Here is a 12495-nt window from a genome sequence, read left to right on the forward strand (position 1 = left end):
CTTTGGTTCAGATGTGGATACTGTATTGTTCTTTCTTTGTGATTTTTTATGTTTAAGTTGTTTATTGCTGGTTTTTAGTTTGTTTTTTGTCTGTTTGGGAGCTGACACAGTCTCAACGGAGATGGGTTTTTGGGGGGGTAGCAGGAGGAGAGAAGCTGCAGAGAGGCGTGTAAGACTGCAACTCTGCTTCCTGGTCCCAACTCTGGATAGTCATATTTTGGGGGGTTTAATAAATTGGTCCATATTACTAGAAATGAGAGCTGCTCCATCCAAAGTGGGATGGATGCCGTCTCTCCTAACAAGACCAGGTTTCCTCCAGAAGGTTTGCCAATTATCTATGAAGCCCACATCGTTTCTGGGACACCACTCAGACAGCCAGCAATTTAAGGAGAACATGCGGCTAAACATGTCACTCCTGGTCTGACTGGGGAGGGGACCAGAGAAAACTACAGAGTCCGACATTGTTTTGGCAAAGTTACACACCGATTCAGTGGTGTGTAACTTATATACACATATATATATATATACATATATATATATATATATATATATATATATATATATATATATATATGTATATATATATATATATATATGTATATATATACATATATATATATATATATACATATATATATATATACATATATATATATATATATATACATATATATATATATATATATATACATATATATATATATATATATATATATATATACACACATACATATATATATATATATACATATATATACACACATACACACATATATATATATATATATATATACACACACACACACATACATATATACATATATATATATACACACACACACACATACATATATACATATATATATATATATATATATATATATATATATGACGGTCCTGATCCCCAAGGACCCCAAGAAGGGACCGGTCCCATCCAACTACCGACCAATAACCTGCCTCAGTACTACATGGAAGCTCCTGTCAGGCATCATATCGGCTAAGATGAACAGGCACATGGGTCAGTACATGAGCGGGACACAGAAAGGGATTGGCAAGAATACCAGAGGCGCAAAACACCAGCTACTGGTAGACAGAACAGTCAGCCGAGACTGCAAGACCAGACTGACCAACCTGTGCACAGCCTGGATTGATTACAAGAAGGCCTATGACTCAATGCCCCACAGCTGGATACTAGAATGCCTAGAATTGTACAAGATCAACAGGACCCTAAGAGCCTTCATCAGGAACTCAATGGGGATGTGGCGTACAACACTAGAGGCCAACTCCAAGCCCATAGCACAAGTCACCATCAAGTGCGGGATCTACCAAGGAGATGCTCTGTCCCCACTGCTGTTCTGCATAGGCCTGAACCCCCTCAGTGAGATCATTAACAAGACTGGCTACGGATACCGACTACGGAACGGAGCGGTTGTCAGCCACCTCCTGTACATGGATGACATCAAGCTGTATGCCAAGAGTGAACGAGACATCGATTCACTGATACACACTACCAGGCTATACAGCAATGACATTGGAATGTCATTCGGACTGGAGAAGTGTAGTCGGATGGTAACAAAGAGAGGGAAGGTAGTCAGAACTGAGGGGATTGAACTACCAGAAGGCAACATTGCAGACATAGAGGACAGTTACAAGTACCTGGGGATCCAGCAAGCGAATGGGAACCATGAAGAGGCCGCTAGGAAAGCTGCAACCACCAAGTACCTGCAGAGGGTCAGGCAAGTCCTGAGGAGTCAGCTGAACGGTAAGAACAAGATCCGGGCCATCAACACCTACGCCCTGCCCGTGATCAGGTACCCTGCTGGGGTAATAGGCTGGCCAAAGGAGGAGATAGAAGCCACTGACATCAAGACAAGAAAGCTCCTTACCATGCATGGAGGGTTTCACCCCAAGTCCAGCACCCTGAGGCTGTACGCTAAGCGGAAGGAAGGGGGCCGGGGACTGGTGAGTGTCAGCACCACAGTCCAGGATGAGACAAGAAACATCCACGAATACATCACGAAGATGGCCCCAACTGACAGCGTGCTCAGTGAATATCTCAGGCAGCAGAAACCCAAGAAAGAGGAGGAAGGCGAGGAACCATCATGGAAGGACAGGCCCCTGCACGGTATGTACCACCGGCAGATAGAGGAGGTGGCTGATATCCAGAAATCCTACCAGTGGCTGGACAAAGCTGGACTGAAAGACAGCACAGAGGCACTAATCATGGCAGCACAAGAACAAGCTCTGAGTACAAGATCCATAGAGGCTGGGGTCTATCACACCAGGCAAGACCCCAGGTGCAGGCTGTGTAAAGATGCCCCAGAGACAATCCAGCACATAACAGCAGGGTGCAAGATGCTAGCAGGCAAGGCATACATGGAACGCCATAACCAAGTGGCCGGCATAGTGTACAGGAACATCTGTGCCGAGTATAACCTGGAAGTCCCGAGGTCAAAATGGGAGATGCCCCCAAGGGTGATGGAGAATGACCGAGCTAAGATCCTGTGGGACTTCCAGATGCAGACGGACAAAATGGTGGTGGCTAACCAACCGGACATAGTGGTGGTAGACAAACAGAAGAAGACGGCTGTAGTTATCGATGTAGCGGTTCCGAATGACAGCAATATCAGGAAGAAGGAACACGAGAAGCTGGAGAAATACCAAGGGCTCAGAGAAGAGCTCGAGAGGAGGTGGAGGGTGAAGGTAACGGTGGTCCCCGTGGTAATCGGAGCACTAGGTGCGGTGACTCCCAAGCTAGGCGAGTGGCTCCAGCAGATCCCGGGAACAACATCGGAGATCTCTGTCCAGAAGAGCGCAGTCCTGGGAACAGCTAAGATACTGCGCAGGACCCTCAAGCTCCCAGGCCTCTGGTAGAGGACCCGAGCTTGAAGGATAAACCGCCCGCAGGGGCGTGCTGGGTGTTTTATATATGTGTATATATATACATACATATACACATATATACATACATACATATACACACATATACACATATATATATATATACACACACATATACATATACATATATATATATACACATACATATACACATATATACATACATACATATACACACACATATACATATACACATACATATATATACATATACACATACATATACACATACACATACACATACATATACATATACATATATATATATATACACACACACACACACACACATACATATATATACACATATATATATATATACATACGTGTGTGTGTGTGTGATCTGCTGGAGCCACTCGCCTAGCTTGGGAGTCACCGCACCTTGTGCTCCGATTACCACGGGGACCACCGTTGCCTTCACCCTCCACATCCTCTCGAGCTCTTCTCTGAGCCCTTGGTATTTCTCCAGCTTCTCGTGTTCCTTCTTCCTGATATTGCTGTCATTCGGAACCGCTACATCGATCACTACGGCCGTCTTCTCCTGTTTGTCTACCACCACTATGTCCGGTTGGTTAGCCACCACCATTTTGTCCGTCTGTATCTGGAAGTCCCACAGGATCTTAGCTCGGTCATTCTCCACCACCCTTGGGGGCATCTCCCATTTTGACCTTGGGACTTCCAGGTTATACTCGGCACAGATGTTCCTGTACACTATGCCAGCCACTTGGTTATGGCGTTCCATGTATGCCTTGCCTGCTAGCATCTTGCACCCTGCTGTTATGTGCTGGATTGTCTCTGGGGCATCTTTACACAGCCTGCACCTGGGGTCTTGCCTGGTGTGATAGATCCCAGCCTCTATGGATCTTGTACTCAGAGCTTGTTCTTGTGCTGCCATGATTAGTGCCTCTGTGCTGTCTTTCAATCCAGCTTTGTCCAGCCACTGGTAGGATTTCTGGATATCAGCCACCTCCTCTATCTGCCGGTGGTACATACCGTGCAGGGGCCTGTCCTTCCATGATGGTTCCTCGTCTCCCTCCTCTTTCTTGGGTTTCTGCTGCCTGAGGTATTCACTGAGCACTCGGTCAGTTGGGGCCATCTTCCCAATGTATTCTTGGATGTTCGTTGTCTCATCCTGGACTGTGGTGCTGACACTCACCAGTCCCCGGCCCCCTTCCTTCCGCTTAGCGTACAGCCTCAGGGTGCTGGACTTGGGGTGAAACCCTCCATGCATGGTAAGGAGCTTTCTTGTCTTGATGTCAGTGGCTTCTATCTCCTCCTTTGGCCAGCCTATTACCCCAGCAGGGTACCTGATCACGGGCAGGGCGTAGGTGTTGATAGCCGGGATCTTGTTCTTACCGTTCAGCTGACTCCTCAGGACTTGCCTGACCCTCTGCAGGTATTTGGTGGTTGCAGCCTTTCTAGCGGCCTCTTCATGGTTCCCATTCGCCTGCGGGATCCCCAGGTACTTGTAACTGTCCTCTATGTCGGCAATGTTGCCTTCTGGTAGTTCAATCCCCTCAGTTCTGACTACCTTCCCTCTCTTTGTTACCATCCGACTACACTTCTCCAGTCCGGACGACATTCCAATGTCATTGCTGTATATCCTGGTGGTGTGGATCAGTGAATCGATGTCTCGTTCACTCTTGGCATACAGCTTGATGTCATCCATGTACAGGAGGTGGCTGACAACTGCTCCGTTCCGTAGTCGGTATCCGTAGCCAGTCTTGTTAATGATCTCACTGAGGGGGTTCAGGCCTATGCAGAACAGCAGTGGGGACAGAGCATCTCCTTGGTAGATCCCGCACTTGATGGTGACTTGTGCTATGGGCTTGGAGTTGGCCTCTAGTGTTGTACGCCACATCCCCATTGAGTTCCTGATGAAGGCTCTTAGGGTCCTGTTGATCTTGTACAATTCTAGGCATTCCAGTATCCAGCTGTGGGGCATTGAGTCATAGGCCTTCTTGTAATCAATCCAGGCAGTGCACAGGTTTGTCAGTCTGGTCTTGCAGTCTCGGCTGACTGTTCTGGCTACCAGTAGCTGGTGTTTTGCGCCTCTGGTATTCTTGCCAATCCCTTTGTGTGCCCCACTCATGTATTGACCCATGTGCCTGTTCATCTTAGCCGATATGATGCCTGACAGGAGCTTCCATGTACTACTGAGGCAGGTAATTGGTCGGTAGTTGGATGGGACCGGTCCCTTCTTGGGGTCCTTGGGGATGAGGACCGTCCAACCTTCGGTTAGCCATTCCGGGTGTCTCTCGTTAACTAGCAGCTGGTTCATTTGTGCTGCCAGACACTCGTGGAGTGCAGTCAGCTTCTTCAGCCAGTAGGCGTGAACCATGTCGGGCCCTGGTGCTGTCCAACTCTTCATACTGGAGACCCTTTCTTGGATATCTGCCACTGTGATGGTTACTGGACCCTGTTCTGGGAGGTCGCTATGGTCTGCCCTCAGATCCACTAGCCACTGAGCATTGCCATTATGGGTTGCGTCCTTCTCCCATATGCTCTTCCAGTATTGCTCCGTCTCCAGCCTTGGTGGTGCTGTTCTCTTATTGTTCCCTTGCCACTGAGAGTACACCCTTGCTGGTTCTGTGGAGAACAGCTGGTTTATTCTCCTGCCTTCTATCTTTCTGGTGTACCTCCTCAAGCGGCTGGCCAAGGCTGTGAGTCTTTGCTTGGCAGTTTCCAAGGCCTCAGGTATGGACAGCTTGCTGTATTTCTTATGCACCTTCTTTGTCGCACCTTTCTGCAACTCCGTTAGTTGGCTAACCTCCCTCCGTGCTACTTTGATCTTGCCCTCTAGCCTCCTTCTCCATGGAGGGTACTGCCCCTTGTGGCTGTTCAACTTGTAGCCAAGCATCTCACTGATCACTGCTGCCGTAGTGTAGATCAGCTTGTTAGTGTCGGTAATCGTGGTTGTAGGTAGGTATCGTCCGTAGTGCTGCATTAACATCATCTAGCAGACCTTCTGAGGGTACTTCACGTAATCTTGGTAACCGGCTACGGGGGATCCAGGTTTCAAGCTTGGCCATGATCCTATCTTTCAGGTCAGTTCCTCTCGCACTCAACGATCCTTCTCCTATCGCACTTGGGGCTGTGTACCCAATCTCGGGTGGGGGTGATGATATCTCCCCCCTGACCTGGCGTCCTGACTCCTCCTTGCCGTAGCATTTATGTTGTACCTCGTCAATCTCTAGCTGTGAGAGCAGTCCCTTCTTTCGAATGTTGGAACACTGAGCTACTAGTTGTTTCGCCGTCATTGTGGATGTTGGGTATCGAAGAATCCATAGGTCCCTCATCCTGTTCATGTAACCCCTTCCGCCAGGGTTACTTGCGTAGTAGCATTCCAACAACGCCCTGTTTTCATCTCTTGCCCACCGATGCCTTCTTGTTGTTCCAGTAGCCCACTTGTCGTCAGGGTGCCCTGGTTCCTCAACACCTGACGCGGACCTTGTTGATCTGGGCGACGTCCGAGCCGGCATGCCTTCATATTTATCTGTCTCTCTTGTTCCCGGGATCTGCTGGAGCCACTCGCCTAGCTTGGGAGTCACCGCACCTAGTGCTCCGATTAGGAGCCCCCAAGGGTGGTGGAGAATGACCGAGCTAAGATCCTGTGGGACTTCCAGATACAGACGGACAAAATGGTGGTGGCTAACCAACCGGACATAGTGGTGGTAGACAAACAGGAGAAGACGGCCGTAGTGATCGATGTAGCGGTTCCGAATGACAGCAATATCAGGAAGAAGGAACACGAGAAGCTGGAGAAATACCAAGGGCTCAGAGAAGAGCTCCGATCGGAGTTCCATTTTGGTCTCATCTGACCAGAGCACCTTCTTCCACGTTTGCTGTGTCCCCCACATGGCTTGTGGCAAACTGCAAACAGGACTTCTTATGGTTTTCTGTTCACAATGGCTTTCTTCTTGCCTCTCTTCCATAAAGGCCAACTTTGTGCAGTGTACGACTAATAGTTGTCCTATGGACAGATTCCCCCACCTGAGCTGTAGATCTCTGCAGCTCGTCCAGAGTCACCATGGGCCTCTTGGCTGCATTTCTGATCAGCGCTCTCCTTGTTCGGCCTGTGAGTTTAGCTGGACGGCCTTGTCTTGGTAGGTTTACATTTCTGAATGATGGCTTGAACAGTGCTCCGTGGGATGTTCAAGGCTTGGGAAATCTTTTTGTAGCCTAAGCCTGCTTTAAATTTCTCAATAACTTTATCTCTGACCTGTCTGGTGTGTTCTTTGGACATCATGGTGTTGTTGCTCCCAATATTCTCTTAGACAACGGCTGTGTCCGAATTCAGGGGAAGGATGCTCATAAGGACACTAACTACCTACGTCACAAGGTAGTGTCCTTAGACGGATGGGTAGTCAGGAAGTGAGCGGCTGTGGACAGCCCCCTTTTTTTCTCCATAGAAACTTTATTGAACGAACAATGAGTATCCAACATAACAGATGGGCTGTGGGCAGCCTCCTAGCCTTCAACTCCGCCCTTACTTGCATGGTTTTCCGGTCGCTAGCGCCACCGCGCGAAAACTTTAAAATGGACCCAGAAATGTCGCTCTGTTGTTTGGACAATTTTAATTCTCGAGGAGCTAGAAAAACTTCATCATCGTCGCCTGCACGTTTTGTACCTTAGGCTCATCAGAGACAATCATATCCAGGTAAAATAATTTCCTTTAATCTACACGTATTTAGGAATTACTTAGCTAATTACACGGATAATTGAATTATTGCCAGCGTTGTGCCAAAAAAGTGTTCGCCTGCCAAAACTGATTTCCAATGTTTCCGAGTGTAATATGTGTAATATCTTTATGTATGTTGGTAAATAGACTTCGGTGAACATGGTTTACGAAGGGGTTTTATATATACAATAATTACCTGTTGTTCAAGTATCTTTATAACTCTGGTTATAATGTAGGTACAATTGATATATTTGTTGCGCTGTCTGCTGTCCTCTTGACCAGATTACTCTTAAAAAAATTAATTTCTAATGTCAATAAGATTTTTTTTTTTTAACTGGATAAATAAAGGATATATAAAGGTCACTGCCAAAAACTGATTGGAGCTTCTACCTTGTTACAGGAATGTTGCTGGTGGCTCAGAGTGACGTGATATCACTAATGAGGGACACATTTGACATGTTTCACGTATTATAGACCAACAAGTTATTTATAGCAGGTTAAATACGAGCAATCGGTTTAGGGCAAAAACCGGAAATCAGTTTTTGGCACAACGTCGGTCATTCTCACACATGTACTGTATCATATAAAATATATAAACTAAATATCTTTGAAATGTATAGAATCTAATCTTTTGTTTGTTTTTTACATAGCACTTTATCAAACTGTTGTCTGCTACAGAGTTACAAGTATTATACTAATAATATAGCATCCACCATCTTCTGCTTGCATATTTCTGAAAACATCTTAGTGGTGTGGCAGCTACGAGTGAGCCAGCCCTGCAAACCCTGTGGATGGACGATGCAGTGGATAGTGGATAGCATCCTAAAGCTCTCTTTGCAGACCACCCTGTGTGATTCTCCACTCGCCGACCAGAAAAAACAAACCGCAGGTCTCAGTTGCAGCACCCCATCCATGTCTGATCTTGCTCGGGCAGATTCAGCAACACTGCCAGAGACTTCCTGTAATCTATTACAGTTGTTAAAGAAAAGGTCCAGGAACAGGTCACTCAGGTTAATCCTGTGTGAACAACTGTAAATGTTGTTTTTTCATCTTTACATACTGTGTATTTGAAATATTCTTGTTTAATTGTTATTGTTATTTACTTTATTGCTATCAAATAAATATCCAAGTAATATTGTTCAAAGTTAGCGTTATGTTCATACGTGTAACAAATGCCTGTAAATCAAATTGAGTTCAGTGACAATTACTGTTTGTTTGAATCAATTTATTAATAACATAAAACCTTTAAACTAATGCAACACATATAACAATGTAACAAATATATTCAAATAAATAAATTTCTCAATAGATAACTCATTTTGGAACTAATCTTTCTCGAAGTGAAAACAGTCTGTCCGTCCTCTCCCTGCTCTCCTCTCCTCAGCCTCTCTTTGCTGCCTGGTTGTCTGATGAGGTCTAGCAGCTCATCATCCCTGTCTCTTTTCCTCTTTCTCCCTGTCGTAGGTGGCTGAGCCGCTTCGTCATTGCCGTCGTTTTGGTCACCCACTGCTGTGCTTGGCCCTGGAGTGTCCTCAGGGAGAGGGGACATTAGGACAGGAGGCGTAATGGAAGGCATCTGTCCTATCACCTCATCCATGAGGGCAAACCAGGGCCAAGTAGCAGCAGTGGGCTTCCGACTGACCCCCTCTCCTGAGCCTGGATACTTGCAATCCTAAAGGCAGAGGAAATCAAAAATGACAGTAGACAAATAAAAACACCACAACAACTCTTAGTAATTGCACATTTATTAACTTGTGTTCTTAAGAATTATCTTCTTGATAACACACATACGTACTTTGTATTCTTTAAAGTTATCTCATGTCTTCTGGCCTGCAAGGGGGTGACTTTCCCCTGCAGGCCCATCCTCTCCAGAATTGTCCTGATCACACACAACAAATAAGAGAAGAAAGGACACCATGGCAACTATGTTAATCCCTAAGCCCAAAGGTTTTCACAGCAGAACACCAGAGGAACACCGTCTGGACATCACAGGTTCTGTACAGCAGCGGTCCGTGAGTCGTTTGGTACCGGGCCACGAGAGTTGAGGCTCCGGCGTGAAATTTATGGTTTTCAGGGGTTTTATCGTTAACTCGGTTTCCCTGAGTCTTTCCCTTGTTGTAGTTGTGTGTCTTATTTTGAAAGAAATATTTACACGTTGCCATAGCGACCAGAGAGCATTAAGCGGCAGAGAGGAGGATGTTACTGTCAATATTGGCGCATTTTCAGGAGGACACTGGTAATAAAGTTACACAATTACACAGTATATTCACGTTTATTATTATATTTACAAAATACCACAGTTTTTGTCTTGGTCGGATCATTTTATGTGGTTGTATTTATCCGCGACACCTTAAAGGCCGCTCCGTGTCTGACATAAACCGGTCTGTGGCGCAAAAAAGGTTGGGGACCGCTGCTGTACAGCATGAGGGTTAATAGGACCGCACTCATATGAATATGATGTCTAAATTGATTTATTCTTGTACATCCACGCCGTAGCGGCCCAATTCTTCACCCCAGTGAAGAGGTGATCGTTTTCTCCTCGTTTTAATAAATTAAGCCGTTTGGTCTTTGTTCCCCACAACATATCACCAATTCGAAAAAATCAAAATTAGCTGTATGTAAGCGGCAATACATGAAAAATCGCGGGACCCCCGATACAAGCTGGTTTACGGTTATTTTAAATAAAAGAAACATGTCTATGCAGATGCCCAAAGCTTAACAACACGACCGATATAACAAGTTAACTTTTGTACAACCAGATTTTCATATACTTACATTTGAAAGTGTTTTCCTCTCCTGCTTCGACCACCATCGTTATCAGAAACAAATCTCCTCTATGACCCGCAATGAATCCTGGGATATAGTAGGACATGAAGGATACATCGGACCATCCTTAGAATTCAGGGCAAAGTAGGACGCATTTGTCGCCACATTTTGAGCACTCTTTGAATTCGGACAGCCTTCGGCGCATCGCCGTGACGTCATTGCCTCCAAATATGTCACTGGCGCATCCTTCCCCTGAATTCGGACACAACTAACCCTCAAATTCGTGGAAAAGTAGGACACATTTGTCGCCACATTTTGAGTGCTCTTTGAATTCGGACAGTCCTCGTCGCGTCGCTGTGACGTCATTGCCTCCAAATATGGCATTTTAAGCATCCTTCCCCTGAATTCGGACACAGCCATACTCTGAGTCTGTCACAGAGCAGCTGTATTTGTACTGACATTAGATTAGACACAGGTGCATTCTATTTAGTCATTAGCACTCATCAGGCAATGTCTATGGGCAACTGACTGCACTCAGACCAAAGGGGGCTGAATAATTACGCACACCCCACTTTTCAGTTATTTATTTGTAAAAAATGTTTGGAATCATGTATGATTTTCATTCCACTTCTCAAGTGTACACCACTTTGTATTGGTCTTTCACATGGAATTCCAATAAAATTGATTCATGTTTGTGGCTGTAATGTGACAAAATGTGGGAAAGTTCTGTATGTATGTATGTATGTATATATATATATATATATATATATATATACACACACACACACACACACACACACACACACTCTTATATAAATATAGGTATAAATATAGATTTCCCTTTTAAGTCACAGCTCAAAACCTACCTGTTTAAACTGGCCTACTTGCTTTAATACAGACCTTACTTGCTGTCAAATCTTGTTTATTTGTTTTTTGTTTTTTTTTTTTATTTGTTGTTTTTTGTATTTTAATATAGTTTTATTGATATCTTTTTCTCTATGTAAGGTGATCTTGGGTTTTAGAAAGGTGCCCTCTGTCTGTCTTGGTCGTTGTGTCCTTGGGCAAGACACTTCACCTACCGCCTACTGGTGTTGGCCAGAGGGGCCGATGGCGCGATATGACAGCCTCGCTTCTGTCAGTCTGCCCCAGGGCAGCTGTGGCTGCAACTGTGACTTGCCTCCACCAGTGTGTGAATGTGAGAGTGAATGAATAGTGGAATTGTAAAGCGCTTTGAGGGCCTCGAAAAGCGCTATATAAATGCAATCCATTATTTTTAGAAATGTTCAGAGAACAGTTGTTTTGCACCCAAACAACCAATATGTGTTTATATTACAGGTCTTCAATTTAGTTTCTATGCTCTCATCATTTGTTGCACCCAAAACATATTTTTCAACATAACAGAACCAATTATTTTTAGGTACTTTTAGCCCATGCCTCTATAACACTTCTCTGTTAAGGGAAAATTCTCTGATTATACTGTCCTCTGCTGCCAATTACGCTCATAACAGAATTGTTTACCGTTTTTGGCTGCTGTTGGGGGGGAGGGAGTGTAGAAGGAAGGCAAAAAAAATATTTATCCTAGCTTTTGGAAATTTGTTACAACAGTAATTTTAGTAATAAGGAAAGTGGAGCATTACAGAACTTTGCTAAAACTGAGACTAAATGTATCGCAGCAGCAAAACATTTAAAATGGCTATTCCACTCCTCCTTTCCAATAAAATTACCTCGACGCAATTTCTTTTCCTGTTAGCCACTGGGTTTGTTAAGCCATTCAGCTTCTATATTTTGTCTCTACATTTAACTTTTTCATGACTCTTAGTTCTTGTGCTGCCAAGAAAATGTATTACAAATGAATTATGAAGCGTAACGTATTCTACTCTCCGATTGATTTGAAAGCTCAGCTAAACGTAATGTGAAACTAGCTGAAACTGACAAGAGTAAAATTAGCCGGCTGAATAACTTAACACTTCCCCCATTCAAGTGTCAGTGTCGTAAATTCCAGTCTGTGCCACCGTGGACTTGAAATTCTGCTGTTGCTGTCACTCTATTGTGTCTTTTAAATTTGTTTATATTTGAGCACACAAAGTATTACCCACTTATTTTACAGTTTATCATAAAAGAAGCAGAAAAAAGAACCTTCAATGACA

This window comes from Oreochromis niloticus, linkage group LG22 (genome assembly GCF_001858045.2).
Source record: "Oreochromis niloticus isolate F11D_XX linkage group LG22, O_niloticus_UMD_NMBU, whole genome shotgun sequence".
NCBI classification, from domain to species: Eukaryota; Metazoa; Chordata; class Actinopteri; order Cichliformes; family Cichlidae; genus Oreochromis; species Oreochromis niloticus.